At 39.4% G+C, this 13,058-nt stretch overlaps 2 protein-coding genes across 4 annotated transcripts in view; one reads left to right on the top strand and one right to left on the bottom strand.

Moving 5' to 3' along the window:
* Window positions 1-13,058, bottom strand: part of kansl1l (KAT8 regulatory NSL complex subunit 1-like) — a 106,442-nt gene that overhangs the window by 31,397 nt on the left and 61,987 nt on the right. The gene's annotated exons all lie outside the window — the stretch shown is intronic.
* rpe (ribulose-5-phosphate-3-epimerase) overlaps window positions 1-13,058 on the top strand; it is an 83,611-nt gene that overhangs the window by 62,081 nt on the left and 8,472 nt on the right. The gene's annotated exons all lie outside the window — the stretch shown is intronic.

Raw genomic sequence — 13,058 nt, 5'->3', positions numbered from 1 at the left:
TTTTGATATTAGGGCTTCTGGACAAACCAGATGCTACTTGACATTCTGACATGTCTGTCCAAGGCTTCTACTGGAACGACGAGGCCACTCTCAGGTTGACGGAGCAAGACCTCATATTCTGTTTGGGTAGTCTCCAACCTGATGGCATGATTTTTCCAACTTCTAATTTCTCTCTCCCCTTCCCATTCTGGCTCCTCCCTTACCCTTTCTCTCCTTACAAGCCTATCACCTCCCTCTGATGCCCCTCCTCCTTCCCTTTCTGCCACAGTCCACTATCCTCTCCTATCAGATTCCTTCTTTTGCTATCTCACTGGCTCTTCACACAACCCTGGAACATCCGGACAGCAAAGGTGCATACATCAGGATGCTCTTTATCAATTACAGCTCGGCATTTAACGCCATCATCCCTTCAAAACTAATCAATAAATGCCAAGACCTGGACCTCAATACCCCCTTATGCAATTGGATCCTGGATTTCCTTTTCTGTAGACCCCAGTCAGTTCAGATCGCCTAAAATATCTCCACCACAATCTCCATCAGCACAGGAGGATCGCAGGCATGTGTACTTATAGCCCCCTGCTGTACTCACTTTAAACCTATGACTGTGCGGCTAAGTACAGCTCCAACACCATATTTAAGTTTGTGACGACACCACTGTTGTGGGCTATATCAAAGGGGGTGATGAATCAGCATACAGGAGGGAGATTGAAAACTGGCTGAGTGGTGTAATAACAACAACCTCTTACTCAAAGTCAATAAGACCAAGGAACTGATTGTAGATTTCAGAAGGAAACCGGAGGACCATGAGCCAGTAACCATCAGAGGATCAAAGGTGAAGCGGGTCAGTAACTTTAAATTCCTGGGTGTCACCATCTCAGAGGATCTGTCCTGGATCCATCATATAAATATTATTGTGAAGAAAGCATGACAGCAGAGGTTCGGCATGTCATTGAAAACCTTGGCAAATTTCTATAGATGTGCGGTGGAAAGTGTATTGACTGGCTGCACAACGGCCTGGTATGGGAACACCAATGCCTTTAAGTGGAAAATCCTACAAAAGGTAGTGGATTCAGCCCAGTACATATGGGCAAAATCCTCCCAACCATTGAGTACATCTAGATGAATCGTTGCTGTGGAAAAGCATCATCCAAAGATCCTCACCATCCAGGCTATGCTCTTTTCCCACTGCTGCCATCAGGTAGAAGGTACAGGAGCCTCTGGACTTGCACCACCAGGTTCAAGAACAATTACTACCCCTCAATCATCAGACCCTTGAACAAAAGGGGATAGCTACACTCATTTAAGGACTCTGCTATATTGCTTTTTTTCATGCTTGTTATTTATTGATATTTATATCTGTATTTGCAGTTAGTTTAAAGTTTACAATTCAGTTACTGTTCTATAGATTGGCTAAGTATGCCTGCAGAAAAAGGAACTCAGTGTTGTATGTGGTGACATGTATGCACTGATAATAAATTTTACTTTGAACTCTCCACCTATCATCTCCCAGCATCTCACTTCACAACCCCACCCGGCTTCACCCATCAGCTTGTACTCTTTCACCTCCCCCACCTCCTTATTCTGGCTTTTTCCTCCTCCTTTTCCAGTCCTGATGAAGGGTCTTGTCCTGAAATGTCGACTCATTATTCTTTTCCATAGATGTTACCTGACTGCTGAATTCCTCCGGCATTTAGTGTGTGTTACTATGCACTAGGAGGAGGTCCCCTTAGAATACATCGTATCAGAGATAGTAGGCAAACTTCCAGAATACCACTTAGAATGAAGAGATGTCTTTGCAGGAGCCTTTATTACCTGAGATATACAAAATAAATTACCTACTCCAACATCTATGAAGAATATTCTGGAAGCTGTCTGAACTTCTGCCTGCCTCATTTTCACATTTCATCATTATGTGTTCTAAGCACATAATTCAATCTTGTATCATATTGTACTGATGCACTCAGTGCAAAGAACACAAAGGGCTGTGGACTGCATGAAACTTCAAGAAGGTTTCTGACTCCCCCATAGTATTGCTAACACAGTAGATCAAATCTGACAGGATTCCACACCTGTTCTGCCTTATTCGGCAACGGCAACAAACTCTACAGGTCACTGTGAACAGGAATCATGATACCTTCAGACTAAAGCTGTCTACTCTGGCATCTCTAATGATAAAAGAATATTACTGTCAGCTGATGACATGACTTAGGCATTTGTTATACAATCCAGACATGGGAAAAGAATCATAAATTTGTTGTGCAATCCACTTGAGCAACAGCATCACAGTGAAAATCTTTCTCTGACACTTGTTAAAGCAGATCACTAGCATGCTTAAATAATCCTTCCCTGCCAGACATGCTAGTATGCTACAAATAGCATAACCTTATATGTAAGACCAGAGTCAGAGTAAAATAGCACAGAAACAGGGTCTCTGGTCCAACTAGTCCATGCCAACCACAGCATCTTCCCTGTGAGTCCCAATTTCCCAAGTTTGACCTGTATTCTCCAAGCCTCTCCCCTCCATGCACCTATCCAAACGTCTCTTAAACGTCGCAATTGTATCTGCTACGGCCACTTCTCCTGGCAACTCATTCCAGGTACTCACTATTCCTGGTGTAAAGAAGCCACAGAGTATTAAAGACAAAAACAATCCATTCAGCCCATCTAGTTTACCACTCAGGTCTCTTTTAAATCTCTCCTCTCTTATCTTGTATTTATGCCCTGTCGTCTAGTTTTGGACTCCAAAACACTGCTGAAAAGTCGATGACAATCCACTCTATCCATGCCTCACATGATTATATAGATTTCTATGAGGTCTCCTTTCATTCTGTGGTCCAAGGAATAAAGATCCAATGTGGCCAACCTCTCCCTATAACTCCGGCCCTCTCGTCCAGGCAGCATCATCGAAAATCCCTTCTACACTCTCAAAACTATACACGATATTCCAAATGTTGTCTCACAAATGAGTCTCATAACTGCAACATAATGTCCACGTAGGGCAGTTAAGCTTTAAACAACTCTGGAAAGTACCAACAATTATACATGTATTAATTACTGCTATTTACTATAGACAATAGCAATTGTAGATAGTAACAGTAAGTACACAGTATTCAAGTATCCACATATTCCATTCTAGTGAGCTTACAGATAAATGGCGGTTACAGTAAATTGAACATGACAGTTCAATGAATAGAGGAAACATTGCAGTTTTATAATGGATTGGTACAACTGGTGGCTGACATGCTGGTTTCTCACAGTTAGCAGTAATCATAATACATTTATTATATTCAAAGTTGACAAGTTTTATTTACTTAAAAAGGAGAGGAAAAAGTGCTGAAAGCCCTTCACAGACGATTCAGACAAAGAACCAAAATCATTTCAGGAGCAGAACCTGAATACTACCTTTTTCTCCCACTTTCTTTGCAGGTAATGACTGAGTGAAATCCAGGCGCCAATGGCCTTTCTCTAAATCTGCAGGACATTTTCTTTTGAAGTTTATATTTTGGCTGCCAAATTCAGAAAGTCCAGTTTCTAAAGGACCAGTAGAGCGAATGTACCATGGGATCAGTGTCAAAGCAGTCACAATGTTTTGTTACAAATTTCACAACGTTGAGCAGCATGGCAGTGTAATGCTACTACAACGCCAGTGACCCCAGTTCAATTCCACGCTGTCTGGAAGGAGTTTGTATGTACTCCGCAAGACCATGTGGGTTTCCTCCGGGTGCTCCACTTTTCTCCCATATTCCAAAGATGTATGGGTTAGTAGGTTAATTAGGTGTTAAGAGGCTTGTTGGGTCAGAAGGGCTTGTTACTGCACTATATCACTGAATAAGGAAATTAATAAATACTGGCAATCACTTTTATGGTGGAAATATAGAAATAAATTGGAACTCCAAATTCCTTTGATTGGTGGTTTTCTAACTCAAGACTCAACAGTGAATTTTGTTAGCTCTGCAGTGAGATGCTTTCCAAATACAATATAGTAAAATGGTCACTAGAAGTTACCAGGCCAGCAATGGGTCCATATGTTTCTCATTGAGGAAACAGGCTTTGACACTAGATAATATCTTTATGAAAAGAACTTTAAGCAATGCTCTGCCATGTTGATTTATGTTAAACAGAAGAGGGATTTTAATTTGCTATTCTGGTGTAGCTCCATTTCCTCTGATTCACTGTATCTTCTTAGGATTATATTAAAAGAATACAAAAAGTAATGCTCAGTGGCACATTTAGTGCTCTGCCACCAAGAAATTAAACTCCTTCCAGATGTGGATGTAGGTTACAATTAATCTATATGAAATTGAAGCCATTGAGATGGGCCAGGAAGAGATTATAATCATGAACAAAGGTCATTCCGTATGGTGAAGTATAAGAAACTGTGGATATGAACTCCATTCAGAGACGAAGAGCCGAACTCTTGCCCCATATTCCCAAATGACAATTATGACTGCGCTTCAAAACACATTCAGTCATTGTGAAAGAGTACAGCATACAGAGAAAGTGAGTCAGTACCTATCTCCTTATCACACCACTGAAAGTGAACATATCCATGTATTGCCTCATCTTTCTAAAGTTTTCATGCACAGGATATGACTCTGCTAATAATCAATGACAACGACAATGAATCATACCCGGATGGTTAATATCGCCCTTTTGTAGCAGCTGCCATCAAATAAGCAAGCAACATAACACAAGCCTGTACTCTAGTTATATTACCACCAGCTCATTTTCAAATAGGAGCTTGCTCATGACATCAATCAGAGACCTGATCAGTTACATATGAGTTAGGCTGTATATATATAAAATCTCTAAACAAGCCAGCGCTAGTACACAAATATCCACTAGTTTCCAAACTACACTTCAGTACACAACTTCAACAAAAATTCTGAAGTTGCTTGTTTTATATCATTTATCCACCAGGAATAACCCAAACATAAATTAAAATGGTAAAATTGTAAAATTACCATTTAAGACATGACGATTACCCACCTCCCAGTTGCAACCCACTCTGTACACTCAACAGAAAAATCATACAGTTAGGCATAGAGAACAACAAATTTCATGACATATGTCAGTGATAATAAACCTAATTTTGATTCTGAGCCTTCCAGTACAGAAGGGAGCCTTTGGCTTATTTCATCCAGGCTGACTGTAATGCTCACTGACACTAATCCCATTTGCTGTCATTGAACCTGTACTTGTCTACTCCTTTCCTACCCACGTACTTGTCCAAATGCTACTTTTGTACCTGCCTCTACCGGGTCCTCTGGCAGCTCATTCCAGATACCCACACTCACGATATGACAAACGTACCCCTCTGATCTCCTATAAATTTTCACGCTAACCCTTGTGTTTCAGATTCCACACCCGAGGAAGAAGACCATCTATGCCCCTCAACTTTACAAATTCCTGCAAGGTCATCCCTCAGTTTCCTACATTCCAGCCTCTTCAAATTTCCTTATGTAAAGCCCTCCATTCCAGGCAACATCCTGTTGAATCATGCTTATATGGGCATCTCACGAACAGTTATAAAGAACCCCTGCCACTTCCCAGCTTCTTTCGTGCTATGCCCCCATTCCCAGCATCTTCATATGTCAGCAGATTATTCAACTACAGAGGAGATAACGGCTGAACTGTCACCCAGCATCATACTGTAGTGCCAAACTGCTATCTGCAAATGTCACTCCACTCTTTAAGAAGGGAGGTAGGCAAAAGAAAGGAAATTATAGGCCAGTTAGCCTAACCTCAGTGGTTGGGATGCCGTTTACTTGGATTTTCAGAAGGCGATTAATAAGGTGCCACACATAAGCCCGCTTAACAAGATAAAATCCTATGGCATTACAGGAAAGATATTGGCATGGATTGTGGAATGGCTGACAGTTAAGAGGCAGCAAGTGGGAATAAAAAGGGTCTTTTCTGGTTGGCTGCTGGTAACTAGTGGAGTTCCTCAGGGGTCAGTATTGGACCGCTACTGTTCACATTGGCAATGATTTAGATAATGGAATTGATAGCTTTGTGGCAAAGTTTATGGATGATACAAAGACAGGTGGAGAGAATAGGTAGTGCTGAGGAAGCAATGCAATTGCAGCAGGATTTAGACAATTTGGAAGAGAGGGCAAAAAAGTGGCATTTGGAATACAGTGTTGGGAAATGTGTAATAATGCCTTTTGGTAAAAGGAACAATAGTTAAGAATTTACCTAAACAGGGAGAAGGTTCAAACATCAGAGGTGAAGAAGGACTTAGGAGTCCTTGTGCAAGACTCCCAGAAGGTTAATTTACAGGTTGAGTCCGTGGTAAAGAAGGCAAATACATTGTTGGCATTTATTTCAAGGGGGATAGAATATAAAAGCAAGGAGATAATGCCGAGCCTTTATAAGACACTAGTCAGGCCACAATTGGAGTATTGTCAAGTTTTAGGCCCCATATCTCAGAAAGGATGTGTTCTCGTTGGAGAGTCCAGAGGAGGTTCATGAGGATGATTCCAGGATTGAAGGGGTTAACATATGAGGAGCATTTAGCAGCTTTGGGCCTATACTCACTGGAATTTAGAAGAATGCGGGGGGATCTCACTGAAACCTACCGAAGTTTGAAAAGACTAGCTAGGGTGTATTAAGCAGGATTGTTTTTTAGCCAGAGAGTAATAAATCTGTGAAATGCTCTCCCACAGACTGTTATTTAAGGCGGAATTTGATAGTTTCCTGATCGGTGAGCGCATGATAGGATATGTCAAGAAGAAAGGTGTATGCAGTCGAGTGCAATCTGGAATCAGCCGTGATGGAATGGCGGAGCAGGTGCGATGTGAATGGCCTAATTCTGCCCATCTCTTATGGTCTTATGATTTTATATACATTTGTAAGATCATCCCTCATTCTCCTAAGCTCTCATGAAAGCACCTCCCAGTGGCAGAGACAAAACAAGCAAACATCTGAAATGCTAATCCGTTCTGTCCCTCTGTAACTGCTGTGTTACTTCCAGCAGTTTTTTTTACTTCACATTTCCAGCACCCAGTTTTTTTTTTGATTTTCCCTTCAGAGGAGACTATGGATTCAATATCTTTTTTTTGTTCTACATGGTACATGGTGAACAAATTCACTGATCCAGAGAAAACACTACGTCCCAATAGTTCTAAAATAAGATAATATAGCACATTAAACATCGCAACAGAGGCAAACTTAATACTTTGGTTGCTATATTTCTACTCACTTTTGACTATCCATGAATTGTAGCAACAGCATCTTTCTTGGAGAATGAGGGAAGTCAAGAAATCCTTTCTGATGTATTTAACATGTAATAGGCTTTTGAATGAATCACCAGTAAAGGCTGATGGAATGTTCAGAAAACCTTTGTGGAGAAGGTAAGGGATACAATGGGAGTCTACGCAAATGTTAATTATTGTGAACAAGGATATATTGTTGGGAGTTCCCACTCCTAGTAATTGCTGCTTTGATATTAAAGATGTAAAAAGGGTAATTTTAACATAAAGCCCATTAAAATATTCTATTGAACCTGAATTATCTGTATTTCCTTCCCCACCTGATTAAAGCAGTTGAGAAATTTACATTATGCAATAGATGTAATTATTAAAGTAAATTAAAAGAAACTGCCTCAAAAGAAACTAGATTTTAAGTCCAGACTATTCAGTGGAAGAACAATTGTTGCTGAGTGTCATCAAGTCGTCGTTGACTCATGGCGACCCTATGGATAGTGTAGTTGTTCACAGGGTTTTCATGGCAAGATATGGAAGTAGATTGCCAGGCCTTTCTTCCACGCAGATACTGCTGCTACCCAGGTTGGGACCATATGCCTCCCAGTCTAGTACTAATGCCGCTACACCACTGGCTGCCTCGGATGAACAGTACGTTCTCTATTTTGACGATACTTCAAGAAACAAAGTACAGGTGTCCCCCCACTTTATGGACGTTCGCTTTACGCCACTTCGCTTTTACGGAAGACCTACATTATTACCTGTTTTTGCTAACCAAAAGAGGATTTTCGCTTTTACGAAAAAAGACGCCTGCTTTAAACTTGTGTTTACCCCGAGAAAGACTACTGTGAAAGCCTTGCGTGGACAGGTGTGTGTGCATGCGTGTATGTGCCGATTTTTTTTCTACAAATCGGTTTTGGCTAAATCTTCCCAATTCTGTTAAGTGAAACTACACAGTACATACATTAGTTCTACTTTATATAGGCTGTGTATTTATCATATCATTCCTGCTTTTACTATATGTTAGTGCTATCTTAGGTTTTATGTGCTATTTGGTATGATTTGATAGGTTATTTTTTGGGTCTGGGTACGCTCAAAAGTTTTTCCCATATAAATTAATGGTAACTGCTTCTTCGCTTTATGCCATTTCGGCTTACGAACGATTTCATAGAAACGCTCTACCTTCGGATAGCGGGGGAAACCTGTATTGATTCCATAGTCTTCCAAAAGACACCACCAGGTGGACACCTATCTAGATCAATCCCATCTTTCAGCATTTGGCCCATACCCTCCTATGACTGGATGATTCAAGAGCATGCATAGACATTTCATAACTGCTGTTAGTGACTCTGTTCCCACTAAACTCTTCATTACATCATTCCAGGTACTCACTACTCTTGGTGAAAATTCCTCTCAAATCCCCTTTAAATCTCTTACTGTTAACCTAAATTCAAGTCCTCTAGTTCTACTAGCCCTGATAATTTGTTTATATTTAGTTAATAAGCACATAACAGGCCCTTCTGGCCCAATGAGCATGTCCCATGCAACTCCATCCATGTGATCAATCAACCTACTAAGTCATAGGTCTTTGGAATGTGGGAGGAAATGGGATCACTCAGAGAAAATCCACACTGATACAGGGAGAACATGCAAACTCCTTATAGACAGTGACGGGACACTGGCACTGTAATAGCATATCACTAACTACCATGCCGCCTGAGATTCCTGCACTCTTTCCCATCTACATCCCTCAATTTTATATTATTTCCCTCAACTTCCTGCTCCTCCTCTCAATAACTGAAATGCTCCATCCCAGGCAACATCCTGATGAATCTCTTTGGCATCGTCTTCAGCACTATCACATCCTTCTTATCATGTGGTGCACACAGAACTCCAACAGAGATCTGACCTCTGTTTTATAAAGTTGAAGCATCATCTCACGTGATTTCATTACCAGGCTGTCTACTTGCACTGCAACTTTCAAGGATCTTTTAGACTTGCACGCCACAGTCCCTCTGTTCCTCAATACTCACTAGGACATGACTATTCTTGGTGTAGTTCCTAACCTTGTTAGTACTCCCAAAGTTCAATACCTCCTCACACTGATCTAGAATAAACACCACCTGCCAATTCTCAGACCATATCACCAACATATTGCTATCACCCCACAACTATTCATCATACTGTCAACAATTCTATTCCATTTACACTTTCGTTGGCAGGTCAAATTCACGCAGTTAAAATGATGATTTTACCAAAATTTTTATATGTATTTCAAAATATTCCTATTTTTCTAACTAAGTAGTTTTTTGATCAGGTTGACTCTATTATTTCATCTTTTGTTTGGAATAATAAAAGACCAAGAATTGGAAAATGTCACTTACAAAAATTAAAAAAGGATGGAGGTCTTACTTCGCCTAATTTAAGAATGTATTATTGGGCGGTTAATATATGTTATATATGTTCTTGGTTATATTGGACCGATAAAAAGGAACGACCACCTTGGGTTGACCTGGAAATGAAAATTGTGAAACAATTTCATTTAACTTCGTTATTAGGAGCTCCTTTACCTGTACAATTAGCCAAAATTTCTATTCTAAATATAAATCCTATGATTAATCAATCATTACGAATCTGGTACCAGTTTCGTAAGTTTTTTAATCTTAAAAAAATTAACCTTTTTAGTTTAATTTATCGAAACTATTTATTTAAACCTTTAATTAATGATCCTACCTTTTCTCTTTGGAGGAATAAAGGAATTTCTTCCTTTATGGATTTGTTTCAAGAAGGCCAATTGATGTCCTTTGAGAAATTAGTAACTAAACACCCTCTCTCATATTCACATTTTTTGCAGTATTTTCAGGTCAGACATTTCTTACAAGAATATTTAAGTACTTTTCCATATATACAAGACTCTGACCTGTTAGACATTATTTTTAAAATGAACCCTTTAGTGAAAGGTTTCATTGGGAAAATTTATAATTTACTATTACAACAGGATAACTATCCTTCACTTAAGATTAAGCAAGATTGGGAAAGGGAGCTTAACATGACCTTGATAACAGAAGATTGTTGCGAATTTGGAAGCTGGTTAACTCTTCTTCAATTTGTGCCAGTCATTCTCTAATTCAATTTAAAATTGTACATCGTTATTATTTGACAAAGGAGAGATTGTCTAAAATATTTCCTAATGTAAATAGTCAGTGTGATAGATGCAAAACTGAGATAGCTACATTGACACATATGTTTTGGTCGTGTTCTGTATTGAAACAACTTTGGAAATCTATTTTTTCTACAATTTCTAAAGATTTAAAAATCAATTTACAACCTAATAAATTGACAGTTTTGTTTGGTATAATTCCTCAATATATTCACGGTATTTCTATATCAGACCAAATACGTAATTGCATTTGTCACATTATTGGCTAAAAGGGCTATTTTATTAAAATGGAAAGATGCCTCTGCTCCCACTTTGATACAATGGTTCTCTCAGGTGATGTTATGTCTTAGTTTGGAAAAAATTAGATGTCGAACTTTTGATCCTAGATTTGAATTCGAGAAAAGGTTGTGTTCTTTTCCCGTTATTATCATTTGATTTGAGTTAATAAAGATGGTCCTTTTCTGATACTTGGGTACATGGATTTGGTTGGCGGATTGAAGCTCGTATGGTGTATAGCTCCGGGTTTGTGCTCCAAATGGGTTCCCCCGCCTTTTTTTTGTTATTAGGGTTGTTTTTTGTTTTAGTTAGTAGGGGTTCTTTTTCTTCTTTCTTTCTTTTTTCCATAAAAAAAAAGCCTTAACATTTTGTTTTTTTATTATTATTCATATACTGTTCAGTTTGGTTGATAGTTTAACTCTTATTCTACATATGGATATGTTGTCTTGATTATTTTGATGTATTTTTCTCTGTTGTTGATTTTCAATAATAATTAATAAAAAGATTTAAAAATGAAAAAAAAAACAATTCCATCAATCTTCATATCACCTGTGAACTTACTAACTTTGCCATCTACATCCATATATATATATATAAAATGTACAAGTAAAATAAATACTTGGCAGGCTGGCTGCAATGCTGCTAACAGACAGCAGACATCCACCCTACCCAGGACAGCCCAAGCTCCTTACGAGAAGCATTATTCAGGAGTAGTGAGTGATTTTACTGAGTGTGGATAAGTGTAAACAAGTGAGGCTTTCAATGAGAAAGATTGGGTAGAATACTTAAGTTTCAAAGTTTAAAGTAAATTTATTATTGAAGCACCAACAGTATATGTCACCATATACTACCCTGAGATTAAATTTCTTGCAGGCATTCACAGTAGAACAAAGAAATATAATAGAATCACTGAAAAACTATACACAAAAACTGACAATGTGCAAGTACAAGAAAAACAATTATTAATGATAATTAAGTAAATTACATAAATAGTTTCTGAAAAAACAGTGAAGTTTGAAAGATGAAGAGTGACATGGTGATTTACACACTGATGTTTACTTATAGACAATAGACAATAGGTGCAGGAGTAGGCCATTCAGCCCTTCGAGCCAGCACCGCCATTCACTGTGATCATGGCTGATCATCCAAATCAGTATCCAGTTCCTGCCTTATCCCTATAACCTTCGATTCCACTACCTTTAAGAGCTCTATCCATCTCTTTCTTGAAAACATCCAGAGACTTAGCCTTCACAGCCTTCTGGGGCAGAGCATTCCATACATCCACCACTCTCTGGGTGAAAAAGTTTTTCCTCAACTCCGTTCTAAATGGCCTACCCCTTATTCTTAAACTGTGGCCTCTGGTTCTGGACTCACCCACCAGCGGGAACATGCTTCCTGCCTCCAGCGTGTCCAATCCCTTAATAATCTTATATATTTCAATAAGATCCCCTCTCAGCCTTCTAAATTCCAGAGTATACAAGCCCAGTCGCTCCAATCTTTCGACATATGACAGTCTCGCCATCCCGGGAATTAACCTTGTGAACCTACGCTGCACTCCCTCAATAGCAAGAATGTCCTTCCTCAAATTTGGAGACCAAAACTGCACACAGTACTCCAGATGTGGTCTCACCAGGGCCCTGTACAGCTGCTCTTATACTCAATTCCCCTTGTTATGAAGGCCAGCATGCCATTAGCTGTCTTCACAGCCTGCTGCACTTGCATGCTTGCTTTCAGTGACTGATGTACAAGAACACCTGGATCTCGTTGTGCTTCCCCTTTTCCTAACTTGACTCCATTTAGATAATAATCTGCCTTCCTGTTCTTACCACCAAGATGGATAACCTCATTTATCCACATTAAACTGCATCTGCCATGCATTTGCCCACTCACCCAGCCTGTCCAAGTCACTCTGCATTCTCATAACATCCTCCTCACATTTCACACTCCCACTCAGCTTTGTGTCATCAGCAAATTTGCTAATGTTACTTTTAATTCCCTCATCTAAATCATTAATATATATTGTAAACAGCTGCGGTCCCAGCACTGAACCCTGTGGTACCCTACTGGTCACTGCTTGCCATTCCGAAAGGGACCCATTAATCGCTACTCTTTGTTTTCTGTCAGCCAGCCAATTTTCAATCCATGTCAGTACTCTGCCCCCAATACCATGTGCCCTAATTTGCCCACTAATCTCCTATGTGGGCAAAATATAGGCCCCAGGTTTGTTGCAAATGATTCCTGCCTCTGTCCCAATTAAAATGTGTTTTGATCTTGTACCTACAGAGTGTGGGCCAACTTCTGAAAACCATCCATAATTTATTTTTTGACACCGAAACAGGAGGAATTCCAATCCTAGGGTTGTTTTCATAAATATAAAATTCCTATCAAAAATATTGAAGATTTGACCACAAATCAGA

The sequence above is a fragment of the Mobula hypostoma genome, chromosome 6 (assembly GCF_963921235.1).
Source record: "Mobula hypostoma chromosome 6, sMobHyp1.1, whole genome shotgun sequence".
NCBI lineage: Eukaryota > Metazoa > Chordata > Chondrichthyes > Myliobatiformes > Myliobatidae > Mobula > Mobula hypostoma.
The sequence above is the reverse complement of the archived record's forward strand: the minus strand, read 5'-3'. Positions and strand labels throughout refer to the sequence as shown.